This window comes from Ornithodoros turicata, chromosome 4, assembly GCF_037126465.1.
Source record: "Ornithodoros turicata isolate Travis chromosome 4, ASM3712646v1, whole genome shotgun sequence".
In the NCBI taxonomy this organism is placed as follows: domain Eukaryota; kingdom Metazoa; phylum Arthropoda; class Arachnida; order Ixodida; family Argasidae; genus Ornithodoros; species Ornithodoros turicata.
The window spans coordinates 2,452,914-2,480,275 of NC_088204.1; the positions used below are offsets into that span (position 1 = coordinate 2,452,914).

The 27,362-nt window shown below is 44.6% G+C and overlaps 1 protein-coding gene across 1 annotated transcript in view; it reads left to right on the forward strand.

Moving 5' to 3' along the window:
* The window catches only part of LOC135390658 (latrophilin Cirl-like), a 472,208-nt gene that overhangs the window by 92,253 nt on the left and 352,593 nt on the right, over window positions 1-27,362 (forward strand). The window contains exon 4 of the mRNA XM_064620454.1: window positions 25,921-25,981. The gene's annotated coding sequence lies outside the window, so the exon portion shown is untranslated. The remainder of the gene's footprint in view (window positions 1-25,920; window positions 25,982-27,362) is intronic.

Consider the following 27,362-nt stretch of genomic DNA (forward strand, 5'->3'; position numbering starts at 1 on the left):
TCGCAGGTTTGCGTGACGAGAAATCTGTGACCAGTGGCGACGCCGTCGGTCCTCGGATTAATTTTACTCACCAAATGGGTCTATTGTTGCTGAAACATTGTTGTTGTTGTTCTTGTTGTTGCATGTCTGTCAGGTTTGTTTGGAAATCGTGAGGTCTGGTGTCGCGCGCTCGTGCTTCGAGGCTCGGTTAGAATAAACACCTGTCTGGCATCAGCTATTTGTTTTCGACGAGCCCATTCAGACATTACACCCTCCCCAAGCCATCCCCATATCATCGTCATCATGTATTGCTCTCTCTCTCTCTACACCCTCCCCTTTCTTTAACGTGCACCTAAGATCCAGCATACCGTAATTACATTCCGTCGCGTCAAAGCAGCTTTATACCTTGCCAAGTTGCAGGAAGCCAGGTTCGAACCCGCGACCTTGAGATCATATAGGCAGACACGCATGATTATGTTCCCTTTTGTTCGGGAAAAAAGTCAACGTTGTGCGACGCGGTTTATTTATGTTATGACGAATGTTAAGAGTAGCAGAACAAGTCGAGAGACGAGTTCAATTTCTCCTGTCTCTCTTTTTTCCCTTACAAACAAACAGATGCAAAACTGAAACTCAACGAATGAAAAGTCCAGCGCGCCCTGTGTGGGTGCGTGATGATGATCGCAATGTGGATTGCGACGTTGCCAGACTGTAATAGAACACCGCGGAGCGAGAAACCTTTATGTGCAAGCGTGAACAGTCACGTAATGTTAGTTGCTATGCAACTATCTCGATCGAACCTCAAAATAAAACTAAACAATATTTGACATGGCGATCCGTAGGAGCAGCGGACCATCCAGTAACATTTCGCTCGGTCACGTTCGGTCTCACTGAACTCCCTCCCTGTCGGACACCTCAGGAATGTCGGTCGGCAACTGTGCGCTTACCACGATTTTTGCCGGCGATAAATCCTTTCTCAACCGATAAAAACCGATACTTGGTCCCACAAATCTTCGTGCCAGCATCGCGTATATACGCATAAAAATCTTCCCTACAACTTAATCCCATGCAGCTCCGTCACTCGAAAACTCGATCGCTATATACTTCGTCAACCCACCCGTACCTCGCATGTCTTAGACGCCCTCAGAAAACATCAATTTATCTCCGTGTCTTCATTTGACGCACAACCTTTCGAATGTAACAAGATTCTTCGGCAGATACAGTCGTTGAACACCTCCCGCTTAATCTACTTTGACAGCGCCAAGAGAAACTGATTTGGACGTGCGCTCTTGGAAAGTAACAGGTGGGTCTTTGCTCCAGCCCTTGTATTCTGTGCGAGTCAAAGAGGCTTCTTCATTCCAAAGAGTGCGATTCGTATCTTGCCGGACGTCACATTGAATCGGTGTCCGTCCGACGTTGAAGAGCCGCTTAACGTTATCGGCGCGTAAGATCGACGGAATGTCGCGGAGAGAGTGACGGCGTTATCCTTTTTTTTACGGCCAGGAAGGTCCATGTCTATACTGCGTTGCTCCAAGGGACGTTTAACACCGATTGTGGTTCTGCCATCTATCTATCTGTATTTCTTTCTGTCATCCGATGGTCGATGCTTTTCTCATTATTTTATATATCTGAATGAAGGCGTTGCGAGGCAGAACGAAGCCCTTGTACGCTGTAGATATCCTTTTGTTTTCCCTTTAGAAAAAAAGATGAGGGGAAACTGGTTTTACGTACGTTTCGTGGACATCCACCGGGATCTGTACTATTACCCTGATGCGCTAAACAATGGAAATTGATGTTCTGACGCTAGAACACAGAAGAAAGGACAAATACACACAAAAGCCTCAAGTGCCTACGAACTGCGTTAGCTTAGCTGAAATTGGTCGAGCGCTGGACCGGCAATCCAGAAGATGTGGGTTCGAGTCCTGCAGCTGGTTAACCTTTTCGGTGACATCCTTCTTTCTTCATTCATTGCGCTAAACAAATCCGCTGTTTTTGTCTTCGACAGCTACTTAACTTACGTAGCTCTTAATATAACTATTATAATGCAACTAATAGTTACTTAATTTATGTAACGGTAGAAAAACGTTCCACGAGGAACGTTAAATACGGTGGGTTGTCTGCTGAGGTTTGGACGCACGTTAAAAAACCCTCAGGTGGACAAAATCAATTCACAGACCACCAATCACGACAATAGTTGTCTTTATGCTACAATGTTGAAACTGCTCCTGCTATGTAATTGTTTTCTTGCTTCTAATAACCAGCGCCGAGCGAAGCCACATGCATCATTCACTCACTGGTAGCAGCTCCAACGTAATGCTGAGGTGGCGGGTTCGAGTCCACCACCACACTTTCAAGCCGGATATCGAAATAGTTTTCCATGAAGTCGGCCTGTGACGCATAGTAGCCTCCTGTTTCGCAACCCTTACTGCTGGGCTCTCTTTACGTGTGAGTCTACACTACCGACCATAGCCACAGCTGCTTCGCAGTGCTAAGTCCGAATAATAATAATAATAATAATAATAATAATAACTTTATTTTTGTTCAGGTACCCAAAAACAACCATTAGGGTCTTCTTTTTGGTGCACCACACATGTTATATATGAAAATCAATGACATTCAAATAGACAAAAAGGCAACACCGTTAACAGTGAAACAACGAGTGAGTGAGTGAGTAAAAAAAAAAAATAAAGGAGAAAATTGGCACCACCAACGTGCAAGCCAGCTACTTCATACCACGTAGACAACTCAGAAAACATACCAATAGTCACACAAAGTCAGAACCGTCAAAATAAAAATAAAAAGAAAGAAAAAAGATAGAAATGGAAACAGAGGCACAAAACTCAAAACTTATCGTCGGCACCAATATCAATATATCATACAGGAATGAGACGAGGGCACGCAGCGCAACCAGACTTTCATGCGGGGGTCGGGCACCCAAAACCGTAGATAACCCAAGAGGACGACTGTCTAGGGCCGCGAGCGAGCGCTGTAGTTTCAACCGCGGGCATCGGAGTATCGCGTTAAACAACGAAGTTAAACAGAAACAATGGCATTAATACGTGTAGTTAGTTAGTTAATAAATTAGTAAAATAAAGTAAACCTTGGAGCTTTTAGCAACCTACCATGGGTGCTACCTGCTCCATTGCAAAAACTATACAGCTATTACACACTCTGAATCAAAATCCTCACAGCAATCAAAACAAATCACAGCGGGATCCCTCACATTCTCGTGTAAGAATACGTGTAAGAAACTCATGAGAAGGAGCGAAAATGTCAGTGTCATAATGTTGTGACGCGGAGTTCAAGATTAGTTGTAAACGGTTGATTGAATGAAACTTTTCAAAAGAGTGGGAATAAAACAAGATGAGGCATAAAAGAACGTGAGGGCACTCGGAAGTTCATGCTCGATAGTAATTCGAGACAACAACAACAACAACAAATAAGTTAATGATAATGAATGGGGAAATTCGCCACTTAAGGTGCGGCCCACTACCCCAAGGCACAATGGGGCAGGATGTGATGTGTCCTGATGATGAGGTGATGAACGATGCTAAATAGGGATAGTCAGTGGAGTCAGTATGACATCAGAACGGTAGGCAAAACCACAGCACACAAAAATACACACACAGCACACAGGTACGCAGGCAGATCATAGGGTAGAGAGGAGACCAGTGTCCCGGAGAAAAATCTTGAAATACTCAAGAACTTGACGATGGTCAGTCTGGTTAGACCCAGGGCCGAGAATGGTTGCCAATGTGAGTGGCGCGGTCGTGATCGACTGCAGGCGACACTGTAGAGCTGCTCGTTGGGAGCTGTGTAGATGGCAGTCGAGGAGCACATGCTTGGTGTCCGCCAAAACAGCACAACGAGAGCAGAGCATCGAGTCAGAGCGGCCGATCAGATGCTTGAAATGGGGGGTGAATGCAACCCCAAGGCGAAGCCTGTGTATCAGCGACGCAAAATGGCGAGGCACACGAGACAGTCAGTGACAGAATGTACGAGCTTATATAAAAAGTGACAGTCACGAATCGTTCTGCGATGAGACAATGTGGGGATAGCAAGTTTGTTCAGAATATGATCGTAGTTGTAGTATGTGCTGCAACCAAGATGACGAAGATGAAAAACAGAGATGTAGCGTCGCGGCCTGAGTGATATTTAGGCAGTTCCAGGCCACTGATGCAAATTCAAGAAGAGGGAGTAAAGCGGAGAAAAATAAGCGAAAGAAACAAGAAAGGATCCCGAACATGAGAGAACTGATGTTCTGAGGCTGGAACAACATAGAAGGGACAATCACATACAAGGCCTCAAGTTGCCTAAGAAGTCGCTGAGAGGGTGTGTTAGCTTAGCTCAATTGGTAGAGCCCTGGACCGGTAATCCAGGAGATGCGGGTTCGAGTCCTACAGCTGGCTAATCTGTTCAGTGACTTTCATCTTTCAAGGATCCCGAACGTTTTTAGGGATCCGCGAGATGATGCCGAGTTTGAGTTACGTTCACGTGTCTAATATGAACAGAGTCGGGGGAGTAAGTATAATGACATGGTAGCGGCTTTCTAGCGAAAGAGATGACGGCTGTTTTAGAAATGTTTAGGTTAAGCAAATTGTTTTAGCACCAACGATGGGTCCGTGAAACGTCATCTTTCAGTGCGGTACAGTACAGCGGCAATTCGTTCACAAACATGTTAAATAGTAATGGTCCCAGGGTAGATCCCCCGGGGCACACCAGTTGTCATGTAGTAGGGATGAGGATATGCATCTTTGTATCGAACAATGTTATACCGGCCGCAAAGATAGGAAGAAAACCATTTGCAGAGTGCAAGTGAGGTACCATATAGTGACAACTTTGTGATCAGTAATTCATGATTAATAGTGTCGAAGGCCTTAGACGGATCAAAATACACAGAATCAACCCGCTTATGGTTGTCAGTGTGCAAGCTTTACAATCCCCATTTTTTTCTTTGAGTCATCATCATCAATGTGCAAGCTAAGATAGTTAATATATGTCACAAGATAAGTTTCAACAGACCCGCCAGTAGTGAAACCATGTTGTGAATCAGACAGAAACGAATGAAAGTAAGAGAGTATAATAATAATAATAATAATAATAATAATAATAATAACTAGTTTGCCGGGTTTTTTTTCTCGTTTTTGCCCCCCTCTTTTCTTTCTACCCCCCATTGGCATCTCGCTATTTCTTGTTATTCTCGCGTATGATCTCTCTCTGATGATTTCCAAGAGCCGAGTCGAAAAATGGAATATCGACCCATTCTGTTAAAGTATAGCATACCCACCCTTTTCTTTACAATTCTCCACGCTATAGACTATTTATTTCTCATCTTCTTCTTTCTTCATACTTTCTCGCGACTTGGTCCTCCACTTGTTTCTTCATCCTGTTTATCGAGATTAAATTCCGAGTCCCAGTGATTTATGTATGGGCTGCCACCTAGTGAGGAAATTAAGTTGAGTTTAAAATTCACGCCCAGACTTCTTTTCCCCCCCTCTGTTCTCGATACACGCACTTGTTCCACCTTCGGCGATTGAGGTTCTTTTTCTTTAAACTTAGGGGACAGACACTTTGGAACACCCCGAGGGAGACCCCGAGGGAGACTACGAGGGACGACGGTGTCCCCCAAAAAATGTGCGCCGTGCTGCTTATTGAACACTGTTTAAGGTCCGAGAGTTTTCAGGCTCAATCTTTTTAGCATTCGAGCATAAATTCGAAGGCCAGTAAACAAGGACTATAAGATATATACGGTGATTGAAGAGAGTTACAGAGGGGGAGATCTCCGGGGAGGCAGCCTTCCAAATTGAAGGGAAAGTGTATTCGCTTCTCATTGATGTATTTTTATGTATAGCGTTGTGGAACAGTTGAATGCTTATCAAAGGAAATATCCGCTCGTGGTACGTTTTTTTTTTCGGAACCTGGTTCTCACGCATAACGCTCTAATGGCGACAGCAAATTGGATAGTGTATACATGGTGCACAAAGGAGCGAGGTTTGAAAGGTTGCTCTTCGTTCCACCCTGTACTTTTGTCTTCCTTATTCCGGGGAAAGTAAGCATGTTGATAACTACGCATCGTAGATTATTGAGAGTTACGTCCGCAGTCTAAATGTTAGCGGTATCGTCAGTTGTTTTGCCTCGCTGCTGCTCTTTAAAGGGTTCGCACCTATTATGCGTGATAATGCTATTTAATATTCGATTCTTTTCGGTATTGCGGCCTATTTGATATTGATGATCATCGAATGAACAATACCATAAGACAGCGTTGTATTTTCTCATATCCCTCGACAATTGCGAACTCTTACCATCTCTAACATGGACAAGTGTGTATGTAGCTCCGGTAACTGTGTCTACACTGTTAGTTCGCTGACGAAGAGAGAAGAAGAAATGCGGATAAAAAAAAAGGACGAATACGAAAGAAACGTCTCTGGAGTTTTGTAAACATCCTTTATCGTGACGGATTGTGTCGATAACTTTCCCATTGGAGCAGTTTCTGTACTGGCCGGAAGAGCGCCTGAATATGCACCGCTCTCTTCGGCTCGTTAACTCCGCAGTCGACACTGACATCGATGATACTGGCTTCACTTGAGCAAAGTTCCGTGGCTCAACTCTTATCAGTGACGAACGGATTGCAGATAACGCGCACTGTCTTCTTAGAAGAGATGGATGACTTATTGATCGATTTTTGGGGAGCTTCCGTCGAACGGAAGCAGTATTAATGCCTGCCAGGGTGGATTACTTCTCTTCGGGGCCGAGCTATTCCTCGCGTACAGCGAGAAATAGTTACTGTAACCATCGTTATTTTTATTAAAAAAAAAAACGTTTGTTCCTGACGCTCAACTTTTTTCTCGAGGACTAAATCAAGTGAGAATGGGAGAGAAAGATTATAGCGCACACGAATGGGAGTCGAATATGTTTCAGCGATATTTATGTTAATATGGGCCTTCCGTATTCGTTTTCTTTGTATTCGGCGCTAATACAGCGCATCTACTGTCAGCGGTGCACGAACGCCTTGACAAGAGCAGCAGCAGGGAATGGGAGACAGGTCAGTGTGCTTTCTGGGCTGACTTCAGGGACAACTGTGATGACATTCCTCCGAAAAGTCTACCGGAAAACCCAGAAAAAAGTCAGCAAACAGCACGGTCAGTAGTGGGATCCGACCCAACTTCCTCCCAGTCTTTAGCACGACCTTGTACCTTATACGAACGATTGGCTGCGCTGCTGGTCAACAGTCGTAACATAGCGCTCACCATTAAAAAAGAGAACTGAACTAAGAAAGAAGTAACTATACATATAACGTGCACTAGGGGAAATTGAACTGTCTCCGCGCTTGCAACTTGCATAGGGACTCCGCATGTGGTCGGCGATGACCATCCAAGTGTTACAGAATGTGAGAGGGCAACATGTGTGGTCTTGGCCTTTGATTGGGCTGGGACTGACATTGGCCGCTGATTGCGACATTAGAGGGGAGGAGGAGGCGCGATTTATTGATCCTTCGCACGCCCGTGTGAGAGATAATTGTCCGATAATGTATTAGCCAGCAGCTTCCTTCTGGAAGCACCTGTCTCTCCCCTGGGGTCGCTGACTCTTCAATTGCGTGCGCACTTCGTCTCGTACTTTATTGTTGCGAACAATCCTCGGGTCAAATGCAGAAAGCATTGCCATTTGATTTCCTGTTTTGCTTAGCGAGATTCAATGTGCACCGTCACGAGAAAACGGATTTTCGTGTGGAATTCGCGTTCTAAATAGTTTTTTCGCTGATATGACTTGGGTCTTCAGGGTGAAGCTCGTCATGATATTCCCACCAAGCTACCTCTAGCAGTGGAGTAGCACTGAAACACCTCAATCATAATGATTAAAATAAAGTGTTGTGCCTGCTGCCTGGCAGCTACCGGGATTGTGCGGATAGGCAAACGAGCCGAGGCAAGCTCTATCTATAGGGACAAACACAACACGTAGCCTAAAGAGCCGAAGCTTGTGTGGAAAGCAGTGTATGACCTGTCCGCCCCCGATTACTTGAGGCTCCGCAATTCACGAGAAGGCCGTGGCAATGTGGTGTAAACCCAAGCAGCACAATGTACTGGAAGTCGAGTGCATTAGGGGTGGACGGTATGTGTCTTATCAATGTTTTGTAGTTTCATGATTCTGTTCAAGGCCTTTCATCTACCCGTCCACCCCTATTGCACTCGACTTTCAGTGCATTTTGCTGCTTGGGAAGGTAGCATTCAGGTTCAACCAACACCTCCTACAGATAGCATCAGGCCTGCGCCCCACGTGACACAACGTCACACACGAAGGCCTGCTGTGGATGCTGCTATGACGTCAATGAAAGAACGTGCAGGATTAAAGCTCGAAGCAGCTCGCAAGGCTCACACGGGCCTCCGTGAGTTGGGCACTGCTCAGGCATACTACTATCTAGGAGGCGTTGGTTCAACCCCCCTGCGCTCTTTGTTTTTTTTCGTACTTGCCAGCATGGCGTTCTGGGGTTTCTTGAATCCTGGGCCACATAACCGGTTTGCCTATATACCATCATTTGTTTCAAATTGTAATAATACTAACGATCCAGAGTCCTTTTCGGAGCAATTTGTGCTTCTCTCTTACACGGAAGAAAATTTTCGTTACGCCGGACTAGTTTGTCCTTTTTGATTTCAACTCCACACGATCCATCTCTTCCCGTTTCATTTTCTTCCTGGCTATACATGCAAAAGAACGGAGGATGAATGGCTTCAAGGTAAACACCTCCCTACACTGGGAGGAGACATCATTGAAGTCGGCCCAGGCGCACAAAGCACCGTGTCGCCCTCTGGCGGCAGATCGGTCGGAAAACACATATTGAGAGAGGAAAATTTCGTTTGCTCGGGGTGCTATTTCTTCGCATGGAATTCAACACAAAGAAGCAACACATGGTGGCTTTCTGATACGGAGACCCCTCTTTTATTGCAACAGGAATCTCAACTAACGAGGACATAGACAAGATTGTTTACTCTTTTCACCCAGGACTCTAGAGCAGAATCATGTTTGAAAACTCTGCCCTGGGCTATAAGAAGTACCCGGAGCTCTCGTACATTCTAACTTGTTTCTGAAAAAGAAAGAAAAATGAAAAATGTCGTTTCCTGTGTAAAGAGCCTCGGGGAAAACGTTTTATATATTCCGTTCAAAGGACCCGACTGATTTAGAGCTCTATTTTCCTCTTCTCGGGAAAGGAATAAATGTTGATGTACTTCTTGCATACAGGCTGTGTGTTTAGAGGAGGAAGCGCAGTGGAGTGCATTTGGTTATCCTTCTAAAATGTTGACATGTCGTACTGTCCCGGGTCACAGCGAGACGTTGCTGGACTTGAACTTTTATCCTGGGTCTCTGAGATGAACAACAAAAACGATATCATCCCGGGAATACGGGGTACGGCTCGCAGCCAATCGCCTTATTTCTTTGAAGTGCATGGATGACGTTACATTGCTCGGTAGACCCAAATCTGTCGTTTTCTTTCCCTGCCCGTCTCCTATACGCCGTTTTACCTCCATCCAGACTTGTGCGTAACGCGTTACTAGTAATTGCGTTACTTGTAATCAACTACCTTTTTGGGTAATTTTTCGAGTAATCAATTACTTTTCTGAGTAATCGATTACTCAGTAACTGATTACTTTTCCGGCAGAAATTAGCTTATCTTTCAGCGGTTCTGCCCCAAGTCAAGCCCCTGGTGCCATCAGCCTTTGTTGGGCTGTTCTACTATAGCAAGCGGAGTTCATTAGTAATAACGCTCTGGAATTTCAGAGTCTCTCTCCCTAATCTCTTCCTACACCAGTGTGATGGTACCTGAAGCTTTGGAGGTTTAGTGAGTCATGGGGAAGTTCCACGCAATGCTCTTCCACAATCGGGTCAACGTCTTCCCGGGCGTACAGATCTCCTTCTCCTACGTGTTTTTGTTTGTCTTGTTATTTCAGCTGTTCCGCTGTTGAGCCTTTCTTTCTTTTTTTTTTACTGAGGCACACAAAGACGGTTAGAATTTGCGTGAATGCAGAGTAACGACCGAAGTAACGCGTTACTTTTCTACTCGTTACTCGATTACATTTGAAGCCGAGTAATTGGTAATGGTAATCAATTACTTTTTCCACAGAAGTAACTGTAACGGTAATCAATTACTTTTTTCGAGTAACGGGCACAAGTCTGCCTCCATCCTGCGTAGACTCCGGCTCAATGTTGCTTTCACCCAGACTTGTGCCCGTTACTCGAAAAAAGTAATTGATTACCGTTACCTTTGCTTCTACGCAAAAAGTAATTGATTACCGTTACCAATTACTCAACTCCAAATGTAATTGAGTAACGAGTAAAAAAGTAACGCGTTACTCCGGTCGTTACTCTGCATTCACACAAATTATACCTGTCTTTGTGTGTCTCAGGGGCACCCTAGCTGCTCTGAATGATTTCCTAATTATAAGAACAGTATTCGTTAAATATAATACCGGCATTCCCTCCAGCGCCCCATTTGAGCGGCTTTTCAGCGTGGGCCGGGATATTTTCGCAATTAAGAGAGGCAAACTCTGTGATGCGAACTTCGAGCACCAGCTGCTCCTTAAGTGCAACATATAGAGATAATATGTGTAATAAAAGTAGTTCTGCGATAAAAGTTGATACGTCATCTGCATTACTAAATTTTCTGAAAGTAACTGTAATTTCCAACAAGACTTCCGTTCAGACGCTGCAAGTACATTCCGTACTGCCATACACGGCTCGATTGTATGGATTCCGGGTTAACAAAACGAAGCGGATGTTTCGATGTTGTTTTAAATGTGTACATAAATCTGTAATAAACCCGTGTATGCGTTTTGTATGTTGCTTCCAAATGTATTTATGAATTTCACTTATCAAGTATGTTGGTGTCTCATATTAGAATTTGCAACAAGATCTGCATGGTTACATTCACTGCATGCTTGTTGGCTTTGCTATGGTCCACAATTTAAAAGTAACGGGATAAGTAACGCGTTACATTTTTAATCGGTCACGTATTACATTTTCCATGAAGTAATTTGTAACGGTACAGAATTACTTTTCGCGCAGCAGTAACAGTAATTGTAATCAATTACTTTTTTTCGAGTAACGTGTACAACTCTGCCTTCACCATAGGGACACCCTTCGTTGCACATCTCATCATTCTTTCACCGTTTGGTAGTCATCTTTTTTTTTTTGTCATCTTTGTCTTTAATTTATCTCGTCCTTCTTTCACCCTTTGTTAGTTTATCCTTTATTTCCTAATTCTATTCTTTTTATTTATTTTATTCTTCTTTCTTTAATTTTCTTTCTTTGCGGAATAGCAAGCCGACGTCCCGTTTTGCTGACCTTTCCCCCGTTTTCTTTTCTTCCTTTTCTTTCTAATAAATATATCCCCCTCCCCTTCGTTGCCGTCTGCTCCAGATTGGCTGTAACGACTTTTCGTTGGCCGCTCTCCTTGGCCCTGTCTTGCACCCCAACCAGTGGGCTGTCACTGCTCAGGACAGTCACTCTGACACTGGACACTGCTCAGGCAGTCTCAGGACTCGTGAACTGCATGTGACCGTTGTTCTAGCGTCTCTTTCCTTCTTTCTTTCTTTCCTTTCCCTTCTTTTCCTTTTCCGTTTTCTCTTCTTCTTTTTCTTTTTGTTTTGGAATAGCGAGCCGGCTCTTTGCCTGGCTAACTTTTCCTTTCTTTTTTTTCTTAATAAACATATACCCTCCGTTTAATAAGGCTACAGCCAAATAGGTATTGGCAAACAATCGCACAACGGTAGATCAGTTAGCACCGTAAGTGTCCAACAGACATATTTTACTTCCCTCGCGCTCGCCTCAGAATGACACGTAATGCTGGTGTGAAACCAGCAAACACAGTGGAAAGCACTAAAAGCTGTAAGACGCAGAAGCAATGGTCTTGTCTCTATATTTTGTATATAGATGGCCGTTGGCATCCAACTCATTAGAAGGAGAGACATTAACGTCAGCCACAAGGCACCCGTTAAAATAAACGGGGCCAACGGCGTGTGGCCGGCCAGCCAATAAGGGGACGCCCAGACCGATAAAGAGCAGATGTCGCACTAATTGTTTCTGCGCAAGCAGTCACGCCGTACGCGGTTCACTGCAACGGTGTCTTTGACATTGCATGCAAGTGCTCGTGGACAATGACTGTGTTTACGTGAGCGTGTTCGGAGTCATTGCGGGGAAGACGATGGTGTAAAGTTGCTTGATCGGTTGGAGACGGTCTCGAGGAGGCTTAGGTGTCTTGGGTTCTTCGAAGGAGAGTTTGACGACGTGTTTTTAACAACGAGTGCTGTAGCGAAGCTCGACACACATAAAGAGACGATGATGAGACGGGGACGTGCCTGCCTGCAGGCTGGGCGCGCGCTGCCCAAGCGCCATATGTAGATGATGAGGATTTAGGTGATCTAAGCAGGGTAGAGAGGCCCGTTGATGACAGGAAATCCCAAAGGTGACGGAGACTTTGGTGCATATGCGCGCTACTGGACCATAGGGGCCCAGCACCTTGCCTATTGTAAAGGGGCAGTGGTCGGTTGTATGCATTCCGGGTTGCAAGATCTCGCGTTCCCGCTGGTGCAGTCCATACGTACGTGGTGCAGGTCAGCGCGTGCATGATGCACAAAGGTCGGATGGTGCACGGCCAAGGCTCTGCCTCATAACTGGGGTAAATGCAACAACGTTCAGCAGCATACGGTGAAGAAGAGATGCGCAGTGTCGCGGGAGGGGATGAGGAAGCGACAGAGGGAGAGAAGAATGTGATATGTTGCTTTAAGAGGATGGTGGTGGTGGTAGTTGGCCTGGCAGTAGTCGACACGATTAGGCGGGCAACGTCAACACTATCGCAGCGGGGAATCGTGCGTCCTGGGCAGACTTCACAGGGACGAGGTGAAGGAATCGTGCAAGAATGAGAGTTTCGTAGAGACGTTCACCACATATACAGGGTGATTTTTTTTTTATTTACTCGCTGCAAAGTTTGTATTAAAAAAAACTGTCAGAGCAGCGCTAAAGCAATCTTGGCATTGGCAGGCGGGTATATGCGCGCAGGCGGACATGTGTATGCAACTACCGGACGACTAATTAGATAAAATTAATTAATTAACCTATTAATTAGATGGTTTCTGGGAAATGCGAGATGGCAGCAGAATTGTAGCCAGTCATTATTAAAATTCATCGCCTTCATTAGACACCCCGAGAAGCAACCGTACCCCGGAGATATAAATTGCAAAATTTCGTTATGCAAATGAGCAGAAATCAGAACTACGCACATTATGACGCCAAGAATGGGATGTTGCAGTGGCGACTAGTAAGCTCGAGACAGTGGGAAGAAGGAAAATTGAAGAATTCCTTCCTTTCCCCGAAAGTGAGGGTCTGAATCATCCCCTGGTCTGGGCATCAGAGTGCATGCAAAACGTTAACAGACTGAATATGCGTCTTCGTGAAAGGGGGCCTCTGCATACTGACGCGAGCGCGATGTCAGCGTACCTGACCGACAAGCAGAGCGGTGGGAGTTCGATTCCCGCTGTCAACCCTCGCTCATTTGTCGTTCTTTAACGAGATGATCATCTTCCGTGTGTTCCAATTCCAACTCCGGTTGTGGTGCTAAAGTGTGTCCTCTCTCTGAGATACGGTTGAAACAATCGTTTCATATACCACCGTGCTCCGTGCGCCGAACGTTTATACATGCATAAACCGTCTGGTGAATGAAATCCTTTCTGTGAAAAACGGGTGGGCGAGCCATGTACGAAGAGGAGAAAATCCCAGATGACGGATTGCCGGCTCCGTGTCTGCGTCGGAACGAAATTAAGCCTGATAAAGACGTCCTCACTCCTGAGAGGCCCCCTAGGAAGAAGGCGATGAATTATTTGGACCTGGCCAACCGGTTCCTCTGATTTGCGTCTTATTATGTGCGAGCGCGTTTTGGTTGCGGGCCCGCCTCCAAATTGATCGCTGGCTTTTTAAAAGCCCCCTCCAAATATATACCTGCAGTTACGCCCGTCCCTTTTACACAGGGGGGGATGCCTAATATACTTTCGTGAGCCGAATTCCCAATTAGAGCGCTAAATGAAACGAGACGGGAAAAAGCTGGATAGTATAGAGATGTAAAGCCTCCATGCAGGAATGGAAGGACATTTTGGCTGCGTCCCCGGGCTATACATGCAGTCTTGGGAAGTAACTTAGTTACAAGTAACTAGTTACAGTAACTAGTCGGTAACTAGCTGTAACTAGTTACTGCTTTTCGAAATCGCAGATTTTCCATTTCGGAGCCACCTCGCATATGACATTTCATTTGTCTTCTCTTTTTCTTTTTCTCTCTTTAGCGACCTTTTGACCGCCTCTGCGGTTATGCTGTAGTTCCTTACTCTCAAAACAATAACGACTGCCATCTTTGAAGACTATAAACGTGGCATGCAGCCTAGGCTGCCACTGAAAAGAAGCATGTGCCATATATGACCGCCTTGAGTTTCTACACGCGAAAGAAACAACGAAAATCAGGACGGGACAAAGAAGAACTGTACAGGAGGCCGAGGTACTCGAGAGGTGGAAGGACGACAGCCGCAGCACCCTAGCTGCCCTGAATGATTTCCTAATTATAAGAACAATATTCGTTAAATATAATACCGGCATTCCCTCCAGCGCCCCATTTGAGCGGCTTTTCAGCGTAGGCCGGGATATTTTCGCAATTAAGAGAGGCAAACTCAGTGATGTGAACTTCGAGCACCAGCTGCTCCTTAAGTGCAATATATACAGATAATATGTGTAATAAAAGTAGTTCTGCGATAAAAGTTGCTACGTCATCTGCATTACTAAATTTTCTGAAAGTAACTGTAATTTGTAACTGTAACTTAACTAGTTACTATTTTCGCGATGTAACTGTAGCTATAACTTAGCTACTTTTTGGCTCGTGTCATTGTAACTATAACAAGTTACTTTCCAAAGTAACTTTTCTCAAGACTGTATACATGGCGTGTTTGTTATTGGTCTTCTAGGCGTTTAGACCATATGAAATTGTGCGTCAGCACCGTGGAGAAAGGAGTGGTTCATCCTGGGTACACATCGGGGTCTATGCCGATCGCTCTCTCGATAGTCTGCCGAGAAACCTTGGCAAGCCTCAGAATATCGAGATTCTGTCACTTGTCAGTGTTTATGTTGGAGGAACCGCCTTCGGGCGAACGACTTGTGCATTACAACAACAACAACAACAATTATATTTTGACGATGAAGTGGGGAGGAGGTGGAGTGGATGGGTGCACTATACGCTCCAAGTACATTCCGTTCAGAATATATTTTACGTACACGCGATCACCATCTACGATTTTGTTTTGTTTTTTCAATTCTGTATTCATGCAAACATATATAGATGAAATTATGTTCTACATGATGAGGTACGATAGTTAGTATGTACAGTAGATACATGTATATATATACATACATCATCATACACACACATGTACATTCATAGCTCTTTTTTTGACTCCCGCACTCTTCAGATGAGAAGCTTCTGCAAAGATACGGAAAACAGAAGCGCGTTTAGTGTGACTTGAGTAGAAGATACTGCCAAGGAGAATTTGTATACGAAGTGTCTTGTATACTCGTCAGAAACAAAGATGAGACTATGATGTTGTCAACAGAACATCTTGAAAGGTTTGATTGTGCCGTAGTTCTCTTACCGCATTCGCCTATTACCATTTTTTTATTTTTTCTTGTAGTTTGGTATTCTTTTTTTTTTTTTTGCCTTAATGCGCTCGTACCGGCCGACAACTTCGAATCTCACGTCTTCACACTGGTATTGCTATTAGAGAGTGTTCTCGAGCTCAGATGTTGACCGAGAGGAAAGAAAAGCTTTCATTGACGCGTCGAGAATGGCTCCGTGCATCTTCCACTCTTCAAAGGACGCAGAAAGATTTCTCGAAGACGACGCCTTTCTTCGAATCTCTGACGGATTTTCACCCCACCAACTAGATCTTACAGTACCTTTCATTTCTTCCACATGAAAAAAAAAAAAAAACCCCTCCACGACCAACTTGGAGAAGTTTGTGGTGGAAGTATCTACGACCACATCTATCTGGCACTTTCGTTAAAACTTTCTCGCGCAAAAAGAACTGTCTCTGCCCCCCCCTCTTCCACTATCTCCCTCTACCACACGACGGTGGCAAACTTGAGTCTGCAATCGACACCTCTCAGTTTCAAAAACCCTTTCTTTGGGAAGCGCCAAACGCAAAACTTCCCTCCCATTTGGAGACGGTTCATCGTTTTCACTTCTTTCTTTTGAATGGGCGTCTTGGTCCCCTTTGGTAGTCGCTCAACAAACTCGGCCGTCTGTTCTCGAGGAAGGAAAAGTCGTCATTGATTCGACGCGCAGTGGTAGCAGTATAGTAGTGCCAACTTTCGACACCAGCGACCCCCCGCGCTGGTTTTTGAAAAGACGCGCTCGCATGAAAGGGCGTCTATATATACGCTTCAATCAGCTTAAACGGCAATTTATCTGCGCTGGAAAGAAGCGATCGCTTTAAATAAATCTGGAGGTGAACGGGCCGGACGGGTCGTCCATCTTGATTGGGAGAAGAGAAGGAAAATTTGCCGTTTTTTTGCTGTTGTCTGCGCCTGTTTGCCCGATCGAGCGCTCCATCGACTGGAAGGTTTTAGAGAGACTCGGGGAGCAATTACGTAGTCGTCGAGGTTGTCAACATACAAAGACAGAGAGATCTATTTGTACAAGTGGCTTCCTTCGATTCGAATACATCGAAAATAAAAATAAAGATAGATAAAGATATCTTCGTGCTGCGTTTTGGCCGCCCGTGACGTGTATTCTCGTATTTAATGACGGAATAAATGATATCAAATCGTAAATCGTAAAAATAAATTAAAAAAATGAGGGAGATTTCATCGTCCGACGAATTCTGGGACTCCGATGCGCCATACTCCTATCAAATAAATAAATAAGAGAACTATACTGGTTCGTACCACGTGATGAGAAATAGATATAAAAGATGCTTACTCGCGTCGGTATGTCAACCTGCCACATTCCAAGTTTTCGAAATCGAATACCGAAACTCATCCGCTTCCGCAGGCGTGTCCGCCAATCAGGCAGCGAGAGAGAGAGAGAGAGAGAGAGAAGTCACGTGCTTCCAGTGAAAATCGTTCATCTCGCGTCAGAGCTTCAACACGTAGGTACGTGTGTTCCAGGGTATATATACCCTGCCAAGTACGAGGCGTAGAAAAAGAATTCCTTTTACTCCATTGCAGTACAACGTGTGTATCATGTAATTAACCACATATGCCTTTATTGGCGCTGCGAGGTATACAGAATGTAAGCGCTACCCACCCGACACAACCACGTCTAAACGCGTGAGCTGAGCGACAGCTTGTGACTTTTGGCGACATGTGAGATGTATGCACACGCGTATAAAACTGCGCTCAGCATCGTTCGCTAGTTTTCGAGTGAAACGTGAAAATGCGCACACGCAACAACATACATAACGCGGTCACTTTTACGTGTCCTGTAGGGAATCATTTTATCCACGCATATATCCGTGGATAAAATTTGTCCATATGCGGCGGTAAAAATTACGGATAATTCATTTCTCCGTTGCATATATTAAAAAGCGCCTGCCGCAGTATGACTGCGATGTCCGACTCATTCCTGTTTTACCGTCGACTTGGACTCGAAATATGCGCTCTCCGCGCGCGAACCTTCGCCTCTATAATTCAGCAGCACGTGTGTCTTGGAGCGCACCAAGGACGGGACGCGCGCGCGGGCGAGCCATTTTGCTGAAACCCTAGACACGCATGCAACTTTGATGACCCGACCGTCGCATTTTTTTTCTCCCCTTCCCACTCCGACGCGCAGTTTCTTTGTGCTTAATGAAAATGCATCGCGCTTATGAATATAGGTGCCATCTACTTCTGCGTCTTGGCGGTGTTGGCGCAAGGTGTTTCCTTACGTGCGGAAACACTGAATCTTGAGAGAAGTAATTATCGTTGCGCCGTTTGCGTTGCGAGAGTAATCGGGCAGTGGACCCGTCGTGGTTTTAGAGCGCAAGGTTGTCCGCCGCCACGTCAAGTTACGTTAGAACAAATGTGTGGCACTAACTTGCGCGATTTAAGCGTGGATCCTTCCCGCGTTTTGCAGTGGCGCTGGACGACGTACGGGAACGAAGGTCCTGTCTCGCGACATTTCGAAAAGAGAGAGAAAAACCAACAAACGCGCTGCGCACAAGAAGAGCGAGAGAGAGAAAAAAAAAACACATTTGCAGAGTAGTTATGCTGCATGGAGCAGTCTTGAGTCTCGACACACTGCCCGCGACACGACCCCTTACCGATTTGACCACAACCTTATACGCTGTTTCTCCGCAGTGCTCTGGCGTCCTGTAGTGAAGCTGCCGATTAGGGCAAACAATCGTGCTTCAGAATTTCAATTCCAAAACTTTTCAGTGGTTGAGGAAGTTGAATAAAGTGGAGATCAAATAAACACTTTATGAGAGGAGATGTCCTCTCGGTCCCTGCGACTGAAACTACGCCTCCCCGCGTGAGAAAAAGTAACACGTTCGAGAGGGAAAAGTAATTACGCGCGTGTTCTGACGATGACGCGCAGTACATTACGCCTTCTTTGTAGAAAAAGAATGGCAGCATTTACAACGAAACACCATCAGCGTCCCAAAGCGTCTGTCATGTGTAACAACATTTGAACTTTAATGAAACTCAGTTTCCAAAAGTTGGCACTCGTACTTTATTCTCTCTAGCTCCACTGGCTTATTCTCAGAAGGTCCAGGCAATCGTAATGGCCCGACCATTCATAATAGTTGGGACATCTCCCTCGGCGATGATTCGCACCCATTACCAAATTAGCGAGTTCCTAGACTTTCAGGGGAAAGGGGGATGACGCCCTTTGCTCGTATAATTCCACTGTGCGACGTTGTCTATGAATGACAATTCGTTGAAAATGCCCGTTACTGTAGCTGCCTCTTCGTCGCAGCGGGCATTGTGTAAAAAGGCCCGGATGAATATGTGCGTCTATCCGCAGAGGGACACCATATTTCACTTGGAAACAACGTCGCAACTTTCTTAATTGGGGGCCCGGCGCGCGAGTCCTAATTTGATTTTCAGCAAAAGGGGGCGCTCAAGTCTCTCCGGAACAGACTTTGGGAACGTGGAAAAGAGAGAGGTTGTATTCACGAATAGAGATTTATTTTAGGCGGAGCCCTCGACTGATTTTCAAATTACAGTCATATGCGTGACCGTAAGTTATGTGTATAGATTCGTCCAGCAGTGCGTCGTAGTTTTCGAGATGAACGAGAAAAATGAACGGCGTGTTCCGTTTCCGCTTCGTGGTGACGTGAACATATAAGTTAACGCACCTTGACGGATGTCACGAAGGTGTGCGACGATTTCGAGGTACGGTGAAATGTGACCAGAGAGATTTGTCACGAATCGGTTGCTCTGTTGTTTGTTATATAATATAATATGTATATATATATATATATATATATATATATATATATATATATATATATATATATATATATATATTATGATATAAAATGATGAATAAGTCAGCCGGAGGAGGAAGTTACATGAAAGGAAGTAAAACAGTCAGTAGTTTAATGCATTAGTTAACAAAAAATAATTAGCTCGTAGATTTCAAAAGTTACAAAAACAAAGTTGTCACAAAAAGTTACAAAGTTGTATTTTTGTAACTTTCTAAATCTACGAGCTAATTATTTATGTTAACTAATGCATTAAACTACTAACTGTTTTACTTCCTTTCATGTAACTTCCGTCTCAGGCTCACTTACTCATTATTTTATATTAACTCGCCGCTTTCAGACATTTTAGAATAGAATATATATATAGATAGAATATATATATAAGATATAGATAGAATAATAATCCGGGGCTTTACGTCGCGAGATAACTGCGATCATGATGCGACGCCACAGTGGTCGGGTCTGTGGATTCATTTCGCCCACCTGAGGGTTAACGTGCACCGAAATCTCGACACACGCGGAAGACAACTTGTACCCAACTCCCATCCACGAGAGTGGTGAATAAAGGTTATTATTATTATTATTATTATTATTATTATTATTATTATTATTATTATTATTATTATTATTATTATTATTATTATTATTATTATTATTATTATTATTATCATTATTATTATTACTATTATTATTATTGATTTGTACCCTTCCACCAAATTGTCACGGTCCTCGGCCGGGATTGAACCCGCGATCTTGGGATCAGCATAGTATAGAATAGAATAGAAATAGAATTGGGATCAGCAGGCGGACACGCTACGGCCGCTTGATAGAACAGAAGCCCCAAGTTATTGACAGCGACATCATGGCAGCGAAAGGCTTAGTAAATTAATAACAAATATAGAACAAAATTTGTAAAATTAGTAGGAAATAAAGCTAGTAAATAAATATTAATTCTTTGAATTTAATTGGAATATTTTGCACGACCAGGGCGAGCATCATAAGAAAGCAAGTGACGGCGTCTGTACAGCTTTATAGTCCAGCGTGGTTAATTGAACTGAATCATTTATTTCACATTGCTACAACTTGAGAAGGCAGAGCAAACAGCTGCTGGGTTGCGTATTTAATGCTGGCTTCACGTTTGCCTATTTCAGTTGCGTATTTAATTGTGATGGCAGTAATTTCCACCAAGAATAGTTTTCGTGCGACATTTCTTTGTGTAGCACGAGGAGTTTGACACAGTAGTACACTCGTAGACACTGGGGTTCATGATTGGCTACCCTTCTGACGTCACGACCAACGTCACAATCACGAGGCGCTGCAGGAAAGAGATGAAATCCCGCACGCGCTCTACCGCTGTGGATTTTGAGTGCAATCCACATTCACTGTTGAACTGCCTTGTGAAACATTGCCGAGAAAAGTCACCATGAAAAAAAAAAAGTTCTTGTTGATGTTGCCGGAAAAAACGACAGGGAGAGAAAAGTTTTCGAGACGCCTTGAATGAGCTTCGTATATTTTCTGTCATGTTGCAAGTAACAGGCCCCGAAGACTTTTCACGAAAGGAAGGCAATCACGATGAATACTTGTAAGCAGTTTCACGTAACACGGGGGTATTGAAATGAGCAACCCGATATGGGTCCCTGATGGGCTCATTAGCTTGCTCTCGTGCCATGCTTTGCAATACATCTTTATGAGGAAAAATACCCTTACACAAGACCGTCGTCGTTTCCCGGGAGCCGCTTCAAAATGAACGCACTATAAGGGAATCAAAATAGAAAGAGGAAAAGTGGATATCATGCACCTTGTATAGTGTCATTCACGATATACGGAGCTCGCCTGTGCTTGCGGGTACGCCACACAATCGTAAATTATACGTTGTCTGTCCACACATTTATTTCGCCGTGATATCGAACGACCCGAGGCGAGCATTAATTTTACTCGGGGGCATACGTAGGATTAAAGTGCTACCGAGGTATGCCTCGAGCTACTCTGTACTCAAACGTCGGTACCTTTTCTTTTTTTTTTTCGTATTGTAATACAATCTTACTCAAAGTCTCAATTCGCGCTATAAACGCTATCATACAGTGACCGCTTTGTGCTTCCTTTCTGAAGGAACTGACAAGATTTCATAATTTTGGGTGAGGGGTTATGAGACCTCATCGCACGCGCTGTGCGCTCGTCTCGAATCGAAGCGATGGCGCAGGCGCGTTCCCTGTCCGAGTTACCGGAGGACGTATACCCTCACCGCGTAGTCGGAAGTCAACCATAGGGCTGGTGTTGTTGTTCGTGGATGAACAATAATTCAGGTTGAGGCTACACATTTATTTCTCATATTTGTCAAATTTTTCAAAAATATTTTTACGAAACGGTCCGCGTGGTGTAGAGAGGCAACACTTTCGGTGTATGTAATGTGAGAGACGTGGATTTCGACGGCGTAAAATTGGGTTGGATTGTGAAGACGAGAGATTTGCTCGCATTCGAAGTCACACCGACGTTTTGCGTGTATACGATCACGCAGTTGACGAAATACAGTGTCCTCGGCATTGATGACGTCATAACCCATATAACCTTTCCTTTTTCTCCTCTTTTTTTTCAATAAAGGTAGTATCTCCCCCCTTTCCAATAAGTTCGCCGAAGCATGTGGAATGGATATGACAAGAAAAATATGGAGATGGTGGTGAAGGTGATGGTGTCGTCACCCAACTCTGCAGCTCTCTTCAACGGTGGTGAGGTGTCACAGCGACGCCATTACCTGATACTATTTTTCACGCCTGCGTTACTTCTTTCGATATAAAATTATATATCCACGAAATTACTGTGCGCCCAGTGAAACTTCGTACGAAATGCCCTTTGATAATAATAATAATAATAATTGGGTGTTTACGTCGCGAGACAACTGAGATCATGAGCGACGCCACAGCGGTCGGTCTGTGGATTGCTTTTGCCCACCTGGGGGTTCTTTAACGTGCGATGAAAGCTCATCACACGGCACCCCGTATTTAACGTCCCTCGCGGAAGACGGCGTGTCTAAGCAACTTGTACCCTGCCACCAAGTTGCTGGCGTCCTCGGCCGGGTTCGAACCCGCGATCTCGGGATCAGAAGGCGAACACGCTACCGACTGAGCCACCGAGGCCGAAATGCCCTTTGAAGCCTCACAATCTCCAATGCTGGTGGCAACGGCTGCAGAAAACGTTTATCGAGCGATCTTGGAAACTTGGCTATATATATCTTTATTCTGAGTTATAAAGCTGGAAATATAAACTTAACTTAAATTCGTGTTGTCTTCATATCGCAGAGACGCTTTCTGCCACCAACTGCTTCCTGAGGCGTGTGACTGCCATTGGTTGCCCACCTTCTTTTCCCCGCATTACTTCCATCACCGAGCAGTTTCATTACCACGACCACCACTTTATAAAGGGATGTTCTCAACCTGAGTTCTTCACCCACCGCGCTCTTCTGGCCATTTTTATAACGGCATAAAATCGAGTATTCCGAGGAGAACACCTTCATTTCTTATTAACCATCATGATTTACCGCCTCTACACGATACATGTTTACATGAACACCGATCTTCCCGTTTGTTTATGTGCCCTTGTAATTCTTGAGGAGCGTCTTCTGTGCGGCGACGTATATTTTGGAAGCTCACCACAAGTAGTAAATGTCGAGGAGTCCGCGGCAGAAGTCGTCTTTTGGCGTCTGCCATCGTAAAATCGTAGCCTTTTGTTTACATGGCGGCCAATTATGGATTGATTTCTTCGGAGAACGTCCGTTTTGATTTACGAGCTGTCGTGAATCACAAAGGAAGAACAATACGTTATCGGTTCGTAGATACGCGTACACTTACGAGGCTTATATACAAGGTAAATCCTCGCATACCTTAGCTTATACGTGGCTAGTGCTGTGTATCGCATTTCGACAAATACACCAGTGAATGATAAAGAGATCAAGTTTGATTTACATTTTTAATGGCGACCATATTTCATGTTCCCAACGGACTGCATGGGGTGGGTGCTGTCTCGCTGAACGGTTGAATGGTTGGTTGGTTGGTATATCTGGTGGTATGTGTTGGAGCAGGGTGGCTGCCCGTTGGGACGCCTGCAGCTTCATTTCATATGGGTGAAAGGAGAGGTGGCTCACGTCATGCTATAGTGTCAGTAGCGGCTTGCTATGCCGCTGTCGTTTAGGAAAGCACGTAGTGCTTTAAGGGCTTGGATGTTGTGCTGCCAGGTCCCCATCATTTTGCGGAAGGAGAAAGGTCTGCTGTCCATCTCTTGGAGCGTTGTTTGGAGGCGTATTCTGTCGTCTTTGTGGTCTGGACGCTGGATCATGATATGGAGCGTATCCTGCGGTATACTGTGCACCTCCTGCGCAACCTTGTGGTGGATGCTCCCAGCTTGTGTAGGGTAGTGGCAGTGAACATGGCTCCCAGTCGTGCTCGATGGATTGCCGTCTTGATGGATCGGCTGATGTCGTAGCCCTGTGTGATGAAGGCTGTGGCTTCACGGTCGATGAAGGAGAGGTAGTCTTCTGGTCGAAGGGACTCTTTCCATGCTCTGCGGGCCCACCTCTGCCCACCTCTGTGCCCTTTCATCATCACCACCACCACCACCACCAACGAGCCGAAGTGATGTATTTAAGGCGTGTTATGGGATAACGACAGGTTGAAGTTCGGACACGTTACGATGTCAAGCTTCGCTGTCGGGCATTCCCGTCGGTAGCCATATTAATCACCGCATAAAGAACGAAGGTGTTCGTTCATGGATATAATATTCATTCGTTCATTCATTCATTATTTCAAAATAAATTTGTTATTGTTGGATATCGTATCTTCTCCGGAACAAGGCGAAAAATCGAGAGCTGCTCGCTAGCAGAAGCTCGGGTAACTGAGCACAATGAATCCAATGAATCGTAAAATGAAACAAATTTGCTGACGACGGAACCGGAATGCACAACATAGCCACTGAGACACGCTATATACCCTTCGAGGTAAATAAGGTAACATGAAGGAGACACGTGTCTTCGCAGTATGAGAGAGAGAGGGAAAACGACATGAAATATGCAAAAATGGCGCCTTGACTGGATTCCGCATCTTCCCGAAATTCAATCTTATTTCCCGCCTCTCACTCCTCCACACCGTAAAAAAAGAAAAAGAAGAAGAAGAATAAAAGCCGTTATTACAACTATTCCTGACACTGCTTTCCAAGTATGATTCCATCTGACCGCTCCATATCCCAGAACATAACGAAAGAAAAAGAAGAAACCGTTGGCAACAGTATAGACATTCCTCGAGTCGTTCACGCGCCGAAAGTGGGTGGAAGTGTTGTATGTGTACATTGTACAGCGGGTTGTTATTCCAGTCTCATTTTCTCTAAAATGAGCCTAAAGTCGCTTAGCCGAGCTTTTTTCGTGGGTTGGCGCAGAAAATAGGATCATCACCATTTGCTTTGCCTCGCTCTCTCCCGCCTTTGAGATTGCCAGAAAGTGCTGAAACCCTGATTGCTGCAGAATGCAATCAGCGCTGCCTCATATTCTATACGTTCAGCCATTTCCTCGGAGATTATCCTCTTCGCTGCTGCTGTCCATTTTGAAGACGAACTAGTTTGATTTTTTTATTTTTTTCTGTGTCTTTTAAAGGGGACAGAGAATTGAAAATTGTTATGACGCTTTCCGTGTTTTGGTAGCGACTTAATTCCGGTCTGTGTCGGTTTCTTGATGATTGTTTCACGTCCTAAAATAGATTCGGTCGGGAAGAAATTGAATTCGGGGCTTCATTTTTGTTCGAGTGTCCACCAGCAGCCGTTAGTTGTACAATAAGTGTGTGTCGAAAAAAACGACGAAAAATAAAAAAACGACAACAAAAAACACACACTCTCGACAAGTAATTAAACCTGACTCTGCGACGATCGACCTTTTAATTCAGGACTGACTCTCTTTCTTCCTTTCTTTTTTGTTTTTTTTTTGCTTTCAGGAAACAGTAATACGTGGCGAAGTAGCAACACTGTGCAAGTGCACGTAACTGAGCCACAGGCATAGGGTGGGCGGAAGGTGGGAGCAAAGGGAGCCTCCTATGCACCCCCATTGATCTGAGGCTGTGGGGCACCCCTTCCATGCTTAGAGATCGGCTATACGGAGACTGGCATTCTCTCTGCTAATGCAGATTTTTCGGGGGATTTTTCTGTTCATGTTCAAAGGAGGGAAAACCTCTATCTTCGCTGGTATTGTTGAACACAGCTTCGCTGGACACATTCGAAATATAAATATGTCATGCAACCACACCAACAGGCAGATCGCTCGGAAATAGCACGCTATCCAAAGGAAGGCTGCTCATTGCGTAATAACCGAATGTTGTATGACGAAATTGTTCCAGCATATTTCGAGTTATTCTGCACTGCATTGTCACTTAGCGGGTGAGTTAGCATACATGTGTCACTCAACTACGTTTTTTTTCTTCTTTGTACGCAGGGTTGTTAACGTACCAATCCTCGGAGCTCGACCCCGTTCTGGTGAGGGTCCCAGGCCACAGGTGAGAGACGTTAAACAGGTTGCAAGTATACGATACGTTAATGTTGATATGGATAGTGTTTTGTGAGCTTTCTGGCCATGGGGTCTTCCCGCAGTCGTGTATATGTACGTCACTTAAATATTCTACTCAAGTTACTCTGTCTTTAAATAGTATTGGAAGCAACTTGTTGATATCTTACAAATACTTTTAAAAGGCTGTAATCAGCATTTTAACTTCGATACCTTTTGGCAGTGACTTGTACTGATTTCCATAAGTTACTCATTTACTTCATTTATTTTTTTCGGGAGACAGGGAGGCCAATAAAAAAGGTGAACTTGTTCTGTTTTGGTTGGGCATTATATGTCACTTACATGTGCATACATTTCATCCTAGATATTCCGCGGTGCCTCCTTTCTGCGGCATATAGCCTTAGGTTTAGTGTGTTCGCGGGACAATGTGTTGGCTTGAAGGGCGTGTTGATGAATGCTCGGGTTCTGTTGAAGCTATAGGGAAGAGGAAGAGTGTTTCGTTGAGTAGTAGCGAAGCCTGGACGCTATAAGTGTCGATACTTGAAATGAACAGTCGATTAAAACAATAGGTGTAGTTTAAGATGACTATGAAGGTGACCTGCTCGCTTGCGTTCCTTTTGTGTGGCTCTTCCTCCTCCTCCTCTAAGCGACATTATCGGGAGAGACGTCCGTGGAGGAGAGCATGTACCAATGCAGTGGGGGTTAGAGTACTGTCGCCCCCTGGCGATGAAACTCCCCGTACATCATCATAAAAATAAAGTTGTTGTTCTTAATGTATGACGATGCGATGAGAATGTACCAAGAAGATACCGCAGGGAAACGGGAATATCATAACGATATCTGCACATTGTGAGATTCACTATACAGATACAAACAAAGCGAAGGGAAAACTTCACTTTGTTGTATCATTGTTTGACAGCAAATTCCACAAATTGTAACTTCATAGCATCTTTGAAGCAACGAGTTACTTTTGCGAGTATTTAGTATTCCACAAAAATACTTTTTGAAGTTGAGTATTTGGTACTGTGCTGAGTTGGCTTTTTGTCCCGATACTCTTAAAAATACCCATTTAACTATGCGGCTTCAAAGAGTACACTCGTGCATAATACGCAAAATATATATTCGGAAGCCAACAAAAAAAAAAAAAAAACATGAGCCGGGAATGATGTATTCTCTTCACATTCCCCCTTCTCGCGCCCATGTACACCTTTCACTTCTCGACGAGTATATGTCCCCCCCCCCCCTCCATTTTAAGTAAGAGAAAGTCGGTGCTTTAGCCGTACCTCGTGAAAAATGGACCGACAGCGACGCCACGAGCCCAGACGAAGGAGCCCATATGATTATGAAGCACCTCCAGGCAGCCCAGACCTTTT